Here is a 17,267-nt window from a genome sequence, read left to right on the forward strand (position 1 = left end):
GGCTTCTATCAGAATAACCTATTTTCTATAATAATATTGTGATTATGTGATTTATATATATCTACAGATCAGAGTAAAGCCTTCAACAATTTTGTAAAGAACTGTATCGGTAGGTAAACTATAGAATTCGTTTGTAATAAAAAAAAATAAAATCGAAAAATCGAGGTGAAGTCAATTACATAAATGAATAAAAAAAGAAAAAAAAGCGCAAAAATGAAAGTTTATACATGAATTAACGGCTGATCTACGTCTTTGAAAATTGAATGGTCTCAAACATTTCATCAGACTATGTAACTGCGCTACAACTAGGCTTCCAATCCCGAAAGCCATGTTTTGCTTCGATGGTTTTTGGTGTATGATAATTCTCAAACTTTTCACATTTTTTGGTTTTCAAATAAGTGGCAATCACTGTGGACACTTTTGTTTATGACTGACAAGTGCAGCTTGGTTTTCACTAGTTTAATTTTGTTGTCCGCCTTCCCATTAAGCTGGGGTCACACATTCACGATTTTTACTGCCGTCCTTGATAGGACCATTCCCGATTGAAATTTGTTAAAAGTCTGATCAAAATCCTGTGAATCATGGCTGGAATATAAAACTTTAATGAAAAATTGTAAAAACATTTATTGAATCACGACAACAATCAGCTATTGTTCAGGAAGAGTCCAAATTAGTCGTTTCCAACCGAATTTGTCCCGATTATCCCGCTCTCAATCCGATTCTAATTCGATTGGTATCTTTTGCATGGTACACAACGACCGAATTTGTCACGACAGCGTCCCTATTCAACAAAATATGATCCGATAAAGATCGGACAGTGACCAGACAGTGTCGTGTCTTAGCACTGTCTGATCTCAAACGGGAGCCATAATCGCACTGTGTGAACTCCGCATTATTGTCAATATTTGCATAAGGACATGTTATTCACTTAAAACCCAATTTGTTTAGAAAAAAAGAACATACAAAGCTACATTACATGAACAACACTGCTAAAAACAGTGTTTCAAAAAAAGAACTTATCAGAATTTCTAGAAAAAAATCATTTTAGGGCTAAATGTTACCTCTCCCATGGAAGTATTATATTGTCAATATAATACTTCCATGCCTCTCCTAACTGTAAAATAAACTCACCAGAAATTATATAAAAAAACAACTTAAAAAACAAGACGATACGAAACAAAACAAATACGAGACAAAATGTTTGACAAAAATGCAATTTTCAAAGTGAAATATATATCAGATGATTTAAGATAAAAAGTAACGCCTTAGTCAAAAATTCATTCAATTAGTAAATATTGTTGCAAAATCCCAGCAAGCAAAACTAATATTAAATTTTGGAATGCAAGTAATCGATTTAAAGAAGCATTTTAAAACAATCCTTCTATTGTTTATACTAATAATTTAAGATCACAAAACATATTGCAAAATTAAAAAGGCATATGAGAAATTCACGTAACACATTACAAGATAGCATTGTTTACATATCTATATATATGATGAAAGGAAGGCCCCCATTTTACACCATGAGAAAATATATAATGCAAGGAAGTATAAAAGCCATTCATACAAACGGGCAATATGTCAAAAATACACTACAAGTAGTACATGAGATTTTGAACCTCGGGCAGTAAATGCAAAAAATAAGCTGAATCCAATAACATAAATAAGTTTGACAATTAATGTGGCTATTCTTTTCAGACTCATTTTGATCATTAGCTCCTAAAGTTGCTACGTATATGTACGTCCTTTGGATTTTAAATGTTTAGATTTGAACTTAACTTATGAAGGTAAAGCCAGGATAGTATTTGGGAATTTATTTCATTTAAAGGTCCAAAAAAGAAAGTAAAGGTTATTATTGTAGCGGTTAAATAAAATGTACATGTATAGGAAAATTCAGTGAGAAAAACAAAGGCGTTCAAATCCTGTAAATTACGATGCATGTCTTCGTTGATGATCTTTGTTGATGTGTGACAACTTTTAACTAAGTATGAAATAAAGTGGTAATTCAAAAATAAATGTCTTATAAAGAAAAGTATTAACAAAAATACCGGACTCTAGTCGGGGATGATATTTTGTTTGAAAGTAAATATTATATTGTCGAAACAACAACATCGGAGGAAAGGGATACCTTATAGTAGAATCTAACAACAAAATACAAAGACGTCAAAAAGTAAGAAGCACGTAGTATCACGTTCTATGTCAATTATTTAATTAGTAAATTATGATTTCAGGAGGAGAACAAATTTCAAAATGATTTAAGATAATAAAACAATTAAAACGCGTCGTCATCTGTGCCATGTAGCAGGGAATGATGATAGGTGCTGTAAAGATAGTAAGTTAAAATGATATAGAATGTAAATGTATAATTGTACTTACATGTTAAATAGTTACCAATACGTCCACAACATTGAGAAATCTGCTCACACAACCGTACACCTTAAGAAGGGTTTAGTATATGAAATAACACGTTGAAAGGGATGGTATGTATTTAATATCACACTAGTATTTGCGTGGTTCTAGGATGTAACATATGTTTACTGCAGTTTCAGTGGTTTAACAAGACAAATGTTTTTAGAATTTTTTTTCTTAGAAAGAGCATTTCGTACAAATATAAAGCTACGTATGACTAAAGATACGAAAATAAGATTTTTCTATGTAACATATTGCAAATATCTATCTAAGAAAGCAAGTATTGACTTTAACTTTTATAATATTAAATACATTATTTTAGAATTAACTAAATCGTCAAATCATCAAATTAGACAAATTGCTTAATTTCATCGTCTACATGATATCTCATTTAATTGATTTATCAGACATCTTAATTAGCTAACAACATGTCTAATAACTTTATAAGATATCTATATTATAAGATATCTTATTTAGTTGATAAAATATCTTATTACGTTGAAGATGTCTTTAAATAAAAATAAATTGTAAAATATCTAATAACGTTAGGAATACATCTTTTTAAATTAACAAGATATCGTTTAAACTAAATAAGACATCTGAAAACCTATATAAGATATCGAATAAACTTTATAATATATCTCTCTTAATGATTAATTAATCTTATTTACTTATATATTATTTAGGAGATTTGTTATTTTATTTAATAAATAATACATCAATTGATAAAATATCTTTCAAACTTATATTTGATATCTTGAAAATGGATTAAATACTTTTTTTAAACGTCTCGCCAAATGCATACAAGGAAATATTTATCCAGTCGACGCAACCGTTTTCTCTCCTTTTAGAGTTTATGTGATTCCGACAGCTTTTGTTTGTTACTTGGATTTATATTTTCTATAGTTACATTAAGTAAAACATTTAGTCGACTATTGTTGCCAAAATTATGCATGTAAATGAATTAAAAAAAATGGCGGGATCTGTAGTTTTGAATACCGTGGAGGCACGGCACAAATTCCGATGAAATATTACATAAAGTGCCGTGAAGATAAAGTTCTCGTGGCAAAAAGTAAACAGTTGAAAAATTAACCACCTTTACGATTCTTAAAACATGTCAAAATTGCGGTGCTACAAATTATAGATTAATTGTTTAGAAAACTTTGACTTTTTGAAAATACTTAGATTATTCTACCGCAGAGATAGATTACTTTGACTACATTTGGCAAAAACGTTCAGACTTTTTTGTTCCTTCTTGGCCTTCTTGCTCTTTATTTTGCCGTTTTATATTATTTAATTTGGGCGTCACTGGTGAGTCTGTTGTAGACCAAATGCACGTCTACTGAACAAGATTTTTATACTGGTACTGTATCTATGATGATTTGATATTGTAAAATGACGAAGAAAGTCCCAAAGTGGAATGAGATGACTATGCACCTTATTTGAGACTCGCTACACACATCACTCAGACTCGATATGCCTATTCTCGTTGTTTTTCCTGTGATAATAAGATATAGAACAACTACGACATAGATTATAGTTTGACAGTACCTTTAGCTAGTAGTGACTATGGCATCATTTGACATTTGAGTTTATAATTACGCTTGTAACAGCAAAAACTATTTTGAATTCTACTGTTCACGTATCAGAATTTTTTACAAGAGGTGGGGGATTGTTAGAAACAGAATAATAAAATCAAATCGTACCATAGACAACTGAAAACGATACGAAATGATCAGGCTGTGTGGGAATTTGTATTTCAAATTGTACCGAATTTCTTAAAAAAAGACGATGAGTTTTCTTCACTAACAGAATGTGTAGAAAAAGGCAAAAGATGTAGAAGATACCATTGAGATATTCAGAACTCAAAAATCATATAGAATCTGACATGTACAACATCATTAAAAAAACCCGAAAGACGACGAAAAGATAAAACAATTTGACAAAAAGTACATTTAGCAACACTGAACCGTACTAAACAGTGATGAATGTGCTCTGAAAGAGAAAGCAGAATACATTTTACACAGCATAGTCATACGAAGATGCTATTATAATAGACAACATAGTCATACGAAGATGCTATAGACAACATAGTCATACAAAGATGTTATAGACAACATAGTCATACGAAGACAATATACACTACACAATTATACAAAGAAGTTTTACCAAAAATAAAGGAATAACAACCAAATATCAGCTGTAATACATGAGATAGTCAATTCAGCTATAATTGATAAACCTTTTTTGTGACCATTTATAGTCTATTCTGCAGTCATTGATAATCCTTGCTACGACCATTGATTGTCTATTTATATAGCTATTATGTGACTATTGAAAGTCTACTGATAGGCAATAGAAGATCATTCCACAACTTGGGATTTATACTTGAACCAAGCTTTAGCAGCAATTAGATTCAATATCAATGAGTCCACCCAACTTTCACCTTTTTATGCATTATATAACAGGGATCCAGTTTTACCTTTAGATAAAATTTTACAGCCTAGGAGAATATACAATGGGGAGGAATATCATAAAATTGCCTTGCAACAACAACACAAATCATTTATGTTGGTTCATAAAACTATGAAAAAATCTAAGCAGAAACAGGCTAAGTACGCAAACAAACATAGCAAAGATATTAAGTTTGAGGTAGGAAACCCAGTGTTTTATAAAAATCATAGAAGGGCAAGCAAACTTTCAAAAAAATGGACTCCGTACTATAGGATTATAGAACAAACGTCACCTGTTAGTCTTATTTTAAAAAATCAGTTAGATGGGACAACCACAAAGGCTCACGCAGAACAAATTCGTTTGGGAAATTCCTAACAACAATCAAGGTAGGGCATTACGTAAAGCTGCGTATGTAGTTCCCATTGAGTCACAATCAGAAGATTCCTCTGATGATGAAAGCATAGATTCAGACACTCCGTTAAATCAAATTGCGAAAAGATATAAGAAAGAAAGGGAAAATTCTGATTATGAAGATGATATACCATTAATGGAATTATCTAAAAAATTAAGGGGGAAATTGTTTTTCTCAGAACAAGATAATGTAAATAATGGTCAATTATAAAGTGATGATCAAGTCATGAAAGAAAAAGTAGGAAATTCGCCGTCTGATTATGACGTCTCTGACATTGATGATAACATGTCTAGCACTCATTCTTCGTCAGTAACATCTGAAAATTATGACATAGAAGATAACATGTCTGTGAATAGTGTTAAAATAGAAAATAATCAGAAATCTACTGATATTGGGGCTAACGACACAAAATTGGTAACTAAGGAACATGTACAAAATTTAGTGAGGGCTTTAATAGGTATTATGTAGGAATCAATTGGCTTTATAGGTAGTAAGAAGGATGCATATCATTTAAGAATTTCTAAAACTGATAAAATATGTAATAAAACTTGTAATTATTCTCAATTTACAGAATGGCAGACAAAGACGAAAGCTATGCCCAGCTAGAATCCCTTTATTTGTGGAGATTATTACCTGACCTATTATGGTGGCACATATATGTATTGTTTAAAATCAATTTTTTACGGGAAATACTAGATAGAAATAAAGGGAAACCGCTATTTAAAGAATTCCACTCAATACAGAAACTAATCAACCTGTCGGATCCATTTATTATCGACAATTTTTGTGGTTTACCCACAAAATTCGTAGAAATAATCGGACGCCGGAAACAATTTGCCGAAATACATAACTTATCGTACCAAGAGCATCTGAGGAAGTGGACGGTGGAGAACTTCAAAGCCATTGGATGGTTAAAAAGATCCAATCGCTTTGGGGTTTACCACCAAGAAGTGATCCTGAACAATGCAAGGAAAATGCACCGGATACGTATTTTTGATCTCATAATTAAATTCGAAACTATAATGGAAAACAAGAAAACATTTTATTCAGGACTATCGTATGAGTTCCAAAATTGATAAGGCCAGATAAATAAAAAAATATTATAATAATGTATTTTTGTATCATTATTTTTAGGAAGAACCAGTGATGAAGTGCTGGTGGTTCTCACTTGTTCTTTTTGGCTTAACCAGCCAATTCATTGTCAAGGAAAATGTCATGTTTCAAAAAATTAAGGAAATAGCCACTACCAGATCAAATTGGCTCATTACTTTTGTCGTAGACTTGACACCTTTTGAATTATTTCTTAATAAAATAGAACAAGACTTGGGCAAGGCCTTGCTCGCTACACAAAAAGTTTACACTACTTCTATGTTTTACACTCCGGAAAAAAACCCCACATTTTGGCTACTATCTTAAGTTTACAAAGGGAGGTTGAAGGATTAAATCGGACTAGAGATTATCTACATTAACAATTCAATGATTACAAATCTTTATACTACGACGAAACGGCAAAGTTTAGAACTAAACGTAGTTTATTTCCTATTATAGGCAAGGCATTAAGTTTTCTATTTGGTACTGTATCAGACAGCGACCTGTCAAAAATTCGAAGAAATATCAAAACTTTGGCACAAAATCAAGACGCAATTTGTCATATTGTTCAAGAGGGGTTAACTATCTTGAACACTACACACACACATGTTTCTGGAAATAGACACAAGGTTAATGAACTGATTGAAAGTGTGGAAGAACTGGGAAATAGGCTACAAACTTTTGCCACAGATATAGAAAAACAAATTGAAGTTATGGGGAGTTATTTACAAGCTTATTTGCATATGGACATGGTAATAGGTGAAATAAAGGACCTGATGAATATAGCAGGGGATTATTTAAACCATCTGCAATTACAATTAAACATGCTGTCCTTAGGACACATGTCACCTAGTCTTATCTCACCCGGTAATTTACGAGTATTATTGACTGACATAAAACGACGACTACCGGCGACATTAAAAATACCTGGTGACGAAGTTAAAGATATTTGGAACTTTTATAAATTTTTGACCTGTAGTACAGTTTTGGACGAAAAAAAAATAATCATTATTATTTCGTTACCATTACTAGATATAAGAGACACTTATGAGATTCACAACTTACCTGTTCCTACTAAGATAACTGATAAATTAGCCGACTCAAACAATATGGTGGCTCAGTATGAATTAGAAGCAGAAGTTATTGCTGCAAACCAAGAAAAAACTAAATATATGCTGTTAAATACCAATGAAATTGACAAGTGTTCCAATCCTTTAGTTAATTTTTGTGAAATTAAAAGTCCAGTTTATCCAGTTAATTTAAGTAAATTATGTATCATAGCCTTAGTTGCCAATAAAGAAAATTGGAAAACAAGATGTACAGCAAAAGTTCGACCAAATACAATTTTGCCTATGGCAACTTATTTGACCGATAGTATGTGGGCAGTTACTACCATTAATGAATTTAGAATCACAATTAGATGTGATGACAATACAAACATGTTGACGGATCAGATAATTAATCCTCCTACTACTATAATTAATTTAAAGCGAACTTGTACCGCTACGAGTGATCATTTGACCTTATTACCTACTTATCAAATGGAAAGTACATTTTTAACAGAAAAAACGTTCGATAGATTCTTAAATACCTTTCAAGTATTGAATACAAGTTTATGGGAACCCTTTCATGCTGCTTTACCAAATTTTACAAAGCTTGAACTACCAAGAGAACTAACGGCTATTAAACAAATTCCTATGAACGCTTTGATTGAAAAACTTAGAAATTTAGGGAAATTGAAAATGATGTTGTATTTCCAAATTGGGGAGTTGGTTTATCCATGGGTTTGGGTGCGATATTCATTGGAATAGCTATATTTTTGTACTGTATGTTTTTTAGAAACAAATCTTGGTTAGCCAAAAAGAAAGGTGTGAGTTCGGGTCCTAATGCCACGAACGATGGGTACCAAATGGTGACAACGCAAATGGTTGGGACAGAAGTACCTGATTCCAGAGAGAAGCTTCCCTCTTCACCATTACTCAAAGACGATGTAAGACCAAAGACCGATGCGACCAGTCTCTTGAGAAAGATGTACCCAGAGCTAGATACGTCAACTACTTCGTAAAAGGACTGGATTGTAAACCATACAACGTAGACGACCGAATCCACTAGCAGAAGACGAACCGTGTATATAATTTCAAAATGACCCAATGAACTGTGTAAATAGAATTGTATAAACATTTGCGTTCCTAACCAGTATGAGGAACAACTTACTATGATGGTGTTGGAAATAAAACATGAACTATGTATACCGAATAATGGAACTTATGATTCTAATGAACTATGTGTAAATATATCCAGATATTGGACTAGATGAATGTGATGAACTTATTATATTATGATATTGGACTTATAGAACTTTATAAACTTAGATATGTGGTGATGGTTACCGGAAACCTTACAATTTCTGTGACCATTGATAGTCTATTATGTGACCATTGATAGTCTATTCTGTAGCCATTGATAATCTTTGCTACGACCATTGATTGTCTATTTATATAGCTATTATGTGACTATTGAACGTCTATTGATAGACTATTCTGTGACCATATATAGTCTATTATGTGACAATTGATAGTCTATTATGTGACTATTGATAGTATATTCTGTGACTATTGATAGTATATTATGTGACCATTGATAGTCTATTCTGCAGCCATTGATAATCTTTGCTACGACCATTGATTGTCTATTTATATATAAATTATTATGTGACTATTGATAGTCTATTGATAGGCTATTCTGTGACCATTAATAGTCTATTATGTGACAATTGATAGTCTATTATATGACAATTGATAGTCTATTATGTGACCATTGATAGTCTATTTCTATTCTGTGACATTTGATATGCTATTTCTATTCTGTGCCCATTGATAGTCTATCCTGCAGTCATTGATTATCTTTAATGCAACCGTTGATACTTTATTCTGTGACAATTGATAGTCTATGCTGCGACCAATGATGGTCTATTCTGCAACCATTGATAATTTATGATGTGACCAGTGATAGTTTATTTGTATTCAGTGACCATTAATTGTCTGTTCTGTGACCATTGATAATCTATTATTTGACCATTGACATAAAATTGAGAATGGAAATGGGGAATGTGTCAAAGAGACAACAACCCGACCAAATAAAAAACAACAGCAGAGGGTCACCAACAGGTCTTCAATGTAGCGAGAAATTCCCGCACCCGGAGGCGTCCTTCAGCTGGCCCCTAAACAAATATATACTAGTCCAGTGATAATGAACGCCATACTAATTTCCAAATTGTACACAAGAAACTAAAATTAGAATAATACAAGACTAACAAAGGCCAGAGGCTCCTGACTTGGGACAGGCGCAAAAATGCGGCGGGGTTAAACATGTTTGTGAGATCTCAACAGTCTATTTCTAATCAGTAACCATTGATAGTCTATTCTGCGACCATTGATAGTATATTTTTCGACCAGTGATATAATATTTCTTCGACCATTTATTGTCTATTATGTGACTAATGACAGTCTATTCTGTGACCATTGATAGTCTATTTTGCGACCATTGATAACCTTTTCTATGACAATTACTAGGTTTGTGTTTACCATTTATGATCCATTCTGTCACTATTGATAGTTTATTGATATTATATTCTGTAACCATTGATAGTCTATTCTGTGACCATCTATATGATAACAATAAACAATACTAGTCAAAACAATTATTATGATAATGACGGTATTGAAAGGCTATTTTCAATAAATGCTGTGACGACGTCATAATTATTTGGACGATCACAATACTTTATCCATGGAAAATTGAAATTAACTCGACTATAATGACAAATAACACATATGTGAAATATACCGAAAGTATCGAATTCTAACCACAAACGATAAGACATAACACATTATACAACCGAAACCACAACAGAAACATCATAAATAAATACATGAATGTTGGATGTATAGAATACCAAGACACGTCGTATAGCAATGCAAATTCATACTCGACAAAACAGTCATATTCGGGAATAGGTCACATTCGATACTTATCATTTAAAAACAAATTGAAATGTATTCTTTCATTACACGACCTTGAACAGAAGTCAATAAATTTTGTATGCGGTTAAAATCCAAATATAAAGAAGTCAGAACATCTAAAAAATCCAATTCAATATTGATAGTTTGAAACTGTTTGGAACTGTAAATTAGTATTTAGTCATAGGGGCTAGTAAAAAAATCGAAGTAAAACAAAAAACATTTCTAAATGAAAATCGGCCGTTGAGAAGGAACACCACACAAGAAACAACACAGCAAAACTACTGTTATTAAAGTCTGATTCTGTTAAAAAATATTATGGGTTCATTTCAGTTTTACCCAGCGTGTTACCAAAAAACAGGATAGTCAAAGGTTGATTTGTTAATTATTTAGTTTGTATAGTCCTGGAGAATAAACAGTTCTAGCTCCACAGCTGGCACTTATGTCTGGTAGCTCATGGCATGTAAATTGTTGGACATTTAAATAAGTGTTTCTCGTTTCTCGTTTTTTATATAGATTAGACAGTTGGTTTTTCCGTTTGAATGGTTTACACTAGTCATTTTTGGGGCCCTTTGTAGCCTACTCTTCGGTGTGAACCAAGGCACCGTGTTGAAGACTGTAATTTGACCTATAACGGTTTTTCTTTTACTAATTGTGACTTGGGTTGAAAGTTGTCTCATTGGCACTCATACTACATCTTCTTATATCTAATTAATCCACTATTTTCTACATAAGTAAATGGCTGTACCACCCCAGGAATAAGACAGTTGTTTTCTATTTGTTTGATGTTTTTTAGCTTTTATTTTGCCATTTGATATGCAACTTTCCGTTTTGAATTTTCTTTGGATTTCGGTATTTTTGTTATTTTACTTTTATCCAATACAGTGATGGAAGATCCAGTTCTTTATTGTATTTGAAATTCTAAAGGAACATAAAACAGACCTATGGTTATCCAAGATTTTCTCCATGGTAAGTGTCGTGGGGTATACAAACATTTTAATGAGAATCTTCCATGAAATATTATATGGACAAAAACTGATCGATTAAATCAATGGTATTTTCACAGATACTTTATTTCGCGTTTATTCCTTCCCTACCAACATCATGCTACATATTTTAGTTATTTTACAATTTGTTTAAATGAACAATGGATTTATAAAGATCTTCAGTACTTAACTGTCCTCATTTTGTTCTTAATTGTATCGGTATCATTTCTAATTTGATTGATTATTTAACTGACAGAAAAAGTACTTAAATATTTACATGTATTGTCTTTCTTCAATCATTGTTATTTACCACTGTCGGTGGTCTTTGATGAGTTTATACAACCACTTGGTTGATATCACTGCCGGTGGTCTTTGATGATTTGTACAAACACATGGTTAATACCATTGCTGATGGTCTTTGAAGAGTTTGTAAAACCATTTAAGCAATACCATTGCTGATGGTCTTTGAAGAGTTTGTAAAACCACATGGTTGATACCACTGCTGATGATCTTTGAAGAGTTTCGTAAAACCTTTTAAGCAATACCACTGCTGATGGTCTTTTATGAGTTTGTAAAACCACATGATTGATACCACTGCTGATGGTCTTTGAAGAGTTTGTAAAACCACATGGTTGATACCATTGCTGATGGTATTTTAGGAGTTTGAACAATAACATGGTTGATACAACTGCTTGTGTTTTTTTATGAGTTTGTACAATAACATGGTTGATACAACTGCTGATGGTCTTTTTTGAGTTTGTACAACCACAGGGTTAATACCACTGCTGGTGGATTTTATGAGTTCGTACACCCACGTGGTTGATACCACTGCCGGGTTCTTTGAAGAGTTTGTAAAACCATTTAAGCAATACCATTGCTGATGGTCTTTTTTGAGTTTTACAACCACATAGTTAATACCACTGCTGGTGGTCTTTTATGAGTTCGTACAACCACATGGTTGATACCACTGCCGGGGTCTTTGCAGAGTTTGTAAAACCAATTAAGCAATACCATTGCTGAAGGTCTTTGAAGAGTTTGTAAAACCACATGGTTGATACCACTGCTGATGATCTTTGAAAAGTTTCGTAAAACCTTTTAAGCAATACCACTGCTGATGGTCTTTTATGAGTTTGTAAAACCACATGGTTGATACCACTGCTGATGGTCTTTGAAGAGTTTGTAAAACCACATGGTTGATACCATTGCTGATGGTATTTTAGGAGTTTGAACAATAACATGGTTGATACAACTGCTTGTGTTTTTTTATGAGTTTGTACAATAACATGGTTGATACAACTGCTGATGGTCTTTTTTGAGTTTGTACAACCACATGGTTAATACCACTGCTGGTGGTCTTTTATGAGTTCGTACAACCAAATGGTTGATACCTCTGCCGGGGTCTTTTATGAGTTCGTAAAACCACATGGTTGATACTACTGCTGGTGGTCTTTAAAGAGTTTAAAAAAAATATTTTGATACCATTGCTTGTAAAGTTTCTTTTGTTTCAACCCCCTCCCTAAGCATAGACTAATGGGCTTATTTAGCACTACATTTCGGAATTTTCTGTTCTCAAAGCTCTACGTCTTCGTTTATGACCTTTCAACTATGCTTAAATTTGAGTGCCATTAATGAGTATTATCTAGACAAAACACGCAGTTGTTGTATAACATTTTGTACAATATTATGAGCATGGTATCTTTGATGAGTCTGTATTGTTACCTTTCAAATCCTGGATATATGAAAAAGAAGATGTGGTATGATTGCCAATGAGAAAACTATCCACAAAAGATATATATGGCATAACTTGCTAGTAAGTTGCTCGATCAAGGCTTTGAAACCCTGGATACATAGCACTGCTTGCCAGTTATTTACTCGATCAAGGTTTCCTTATAATGAGAACTAAGTCATAAATAAACAATTTGTCCACATCACAAAGAAGAAGGAATGATAAGGCCACTTTTTGACACCTTGAATTTAAAAAATAAAAACGTATCATATATTTGCTAGAACAATATTCTTAAGTATCAAGAGTATATAAACATGTTTATTTCTAAATAAAACTAACGTTCTTTTGAAAGGCTTAATCATTTTTTGACAGTCTAAGTGGTAAAGGATCTTACCGTACCATCCTCCTTTATAGATATATTATATAGTGTCACAGACTCCTATTGATTTTTCGAGTTGTCACAGTTTTGAACTGAGATCATGGAAATAGCACTGCAGCATGCTTATGTTGAAACCTATAAAAGGAGGGCATTTTTATTTTTTAAAAGCTTATTCTATAAGTGCTTTCTATAATAACATAGAAAATGTGACAGAAGTGGCAGTCAGAAAATAAAACAAACAATGCCCTTAAGTTCATCAATCTTGGTATTATTGCGAACCAAATGATAAAATTGAGAATGGAAATGGGGAATGTGCCAAAGAGACAACAACCCGACCATAGAAAAAAAAAAACAATTTACAGCAGAAGGTCACCAACCGGTCTTCAATGTAGCGAAAAATTCCCGCACCCGGAGGCGTCCTTCAGCTGGCCCCTAAACAAATATATACTAGTACAGTGATAATGAACGCCATACTAAACTCCAAATTGTACACAAGAAACTAAAATTAAAATAATACAAGACTAACAAAGGCCAGAGGCTCCTGACTTGGGACAGGCGCAAAAATGCGGCGGGGTTAAACATGTAAATGAAACATTTCTACAGAGTTATCATCTCTTGGTCATGGCATTTAAACTTTTGTCAGCAGCTTTTCGAAAAAAGGATTAAATCTTAGAACATTTCCCCGATGTAGCGTATTTAGTAACCATATGAATAAAAAAAATATTTCGAACGTGTTTATTTAAGATTAATACAATATTTTAGTCCTATCTCAAATAAATATAATGAAAGTATAGTTTGTTATAAATGAATAAGACAATTGTCAGAAATTATTAAACTCTCAAATGTTAAAACGTCAAATAATTTAGAGTTATCTTCCTTTAAATATACATTTCTCATAATAGTTTACTATCTCAACTTATAGATACCGCTATAACGTATTAGCCTATTTTGGGGACTTGCATTAACAATTACCCCAAACAATATATGTTGAATAAGCAAATAAGATTTAAAAAATCCCGTATATCTACAGCAGACAATATATTGCTGATACAAAACACATTTGAAACAAATTACTGAGATCGTCTTTCGTGTTACCACACTTTATCTTGACACCATCAACATATAACAAGTGTCACAAAAATATATGCTGAAAAAAAATCATATTTATACATATTACGTCCATCAAATGTATAAAAATAATATGATAAAATACCTAAGAAACCTAAGAAACAAACTAAAAGGACAAAAAGTGTTATGTCCCTGTCCACATTGCCCGTTTGTTCCTGTTAATGTAAATATAAAGTACCGTCAAAAAGTCTTGTCACAAAACCATCCAAAAACAATCGTTATTAGTATGCAGCTTTAATGTGACCTAACAAATTAGACTATTTACCGGATTTGTTTTCACATAAGCAACACGACGGGTGCCACATGTGGAGCAGGATTTGCTTACCCTTCCGGAGCACCTGAGATCACCCCTAGTTTTAGGTGGGGTTCGTGTTGCTTATTCTTTAGTTTTCCATGTTGTGTCATGTGTACTATTGTTTGTCTGTTTGTATTTTTCATTTTTAACCATGGTTTTGTCAGTTTGTTTTCGATTTATGAGTTTGACTGTCCTTCTGGTATCTTTCGTTCCTCTTTTATTAGATAAAATGCAATTACGTCTCTATAAATTTACCTGACCCTATATGTTTAAAAAAACAAACTTATTATTATACAATTCATCTTAGTAGGCGATATTTTACAGTAAAATATGATATCAGAATACATTTATCCCAACATCTGATTTATCCAGTGTTAAGATTCACAACTTTCCATTTATTAACAGTTTAAAAAAAAAAATGCTTTTCTGTCACATGATTACAATACGTAATAAGCTGTGATCAACAAGACGTTTACAAAATAGCAAATGATAAACATTTGTAAAAAGTAAAATCACAAAAATACTGAACTCAGAGGAAAATCCAATCGAAAAGTCCATAATCACATGGTAAAATCATATGACAAAACACATAAAAAACGAATGGACAAGAACTGTCATATTCCTGACTTGGTACAGGCATTTTCAAATGTAGAAAATGGTGGATAAACCCTGGTTTTATAGCGCTAAACCTCTCACTTTGTTGACAGTCTCATCAAATTCCGTTATATTTACAATGATGCGTGACCTAAACAGACATAATAAATTATATAGTCAATTTGGTTCCACAATATTTTTGAACCAGTTTTAAGGCTGATGTAAAATCTCGTCAAAGATTCCTGGCTTATATTTTGTACATCAGACGCGCGTTTCGTCTACAAAATACTCATCCTTGATGTTTCAAGCAAAACAAAAATTAATAGGTCAAATAAAGTTCGAAGTTTGACAATTATATATCTTGGACGAAAAATCCATAGTATTTTAGAAAAGAGTGTATTTATAAATATGACCATATCAATAATAATTTATGTGAACACAGATGATTAAAAATTGATATAATTGTCTATTATTCAATTTGAATGAAACGTATTCCGTATGCCTCATTTTCCTATACGACAATCCATTAGAACTTTATCAGTTAAGGAACCAATTTCAAAACTATGATATTTTTTAAAATTTTCTGATGAGCCCACACAGATTTAGGTCACAATTCAATACATTTTAAAAGAGTTTATCGACATAAAGCGTCTCTGCTTAACTATAGAACAAATAGAAATCCTTTGTGTATATAGTCAAGTAACATGTTTAGTTTAAACATATGTATTCCTAGTGGATTGGGAAACAAGATATTGCAACTTCTATTAATTCCTTTCCACAAGTGCTGCCTTGTAGGGTATTGGCCTGCTATTTTTTTTAAATCTACATGGGTGTCTTTAACGTGCAAGAGATATGGCTCTGTCTTAACACGGGTCAGCCAATTATCGTCCCCTTCCGACGGGCTATCATCGTTTTCGCAAGACCATACTCGCAAATGGTGTCAAAGGAGTGCCGAAAATTAAGTCCCTATTTTTTTTTTACTCCGGCACGCGGATCGAACCAGGAACATTTGTGTTAGTAGTCCGATGCACAAACCACTGTACCACGATTCTCATAAAATAACTTGTAAGCTTTATTACTGCATACAATTGTTATATTATCTGTAGAAATAGTGGAAATTTGCGTGCAAAAATTGTTACATTTGCAAGCTTTTTTACACAAGTTAACGCAGGTAAATAATGGAAGATCATACTTATTTATTTATTTTTAACTATTTTTTTTCGAGCATGATAAGTTCGTCACTTGACATTGAATTGTGAATTATGAACTATTTCATTATTGATTTTTTAATAACGAAAAATGAATGATGGACGAACTTCAGCGTGGTTGTTTCTGCTAACTTTTCTGTTTTAGCTATTGCGTTGTCAATTTATTTTCGACTTATGTGTTTGAATGTCGCTTTTGTATCTTCATTTTTCTTAAAAAAATTAATATAACAGTTCATCGATATTTATAGATAAACTAATTTAGGAAACGACAAAGAAAAAGACGGCAAATACCATTAGAATACAATATGATATATAGAATTAACTTGGAATTTCATAAATTGCTGTTTTAAGGTTTCATCCTTTTCACCACATTTTTAAGAATTATTATTTTCTTCTAGCATCTTTTGTTATCAGGTGAAAAAGATGGTATACAAACATTGCTGCAAAGTGATAAAATCTACACCAACAAAACGAAAATCAAAGGCCACGTTTCAAAGAATGTTTCATAAACTGCAATGCAGAACAGTTCCTACAAGCATTTAGATAATCTACAATAAAAGGTGAATAA

The sequence above is a fragment of the Mytilus edulis genome, chromosome 4 (genome assembly GCF_963676685.1).
Source record: "Mytilus edulis chromosome 4, xbMytEdul2.2, whole genome shotgun sequence".
NCBI lineage: Eukaryota > Metazoa > Mollusca > Bivalvia > Mytilida > Mytilidae > Mytilus > Mytilus edulis.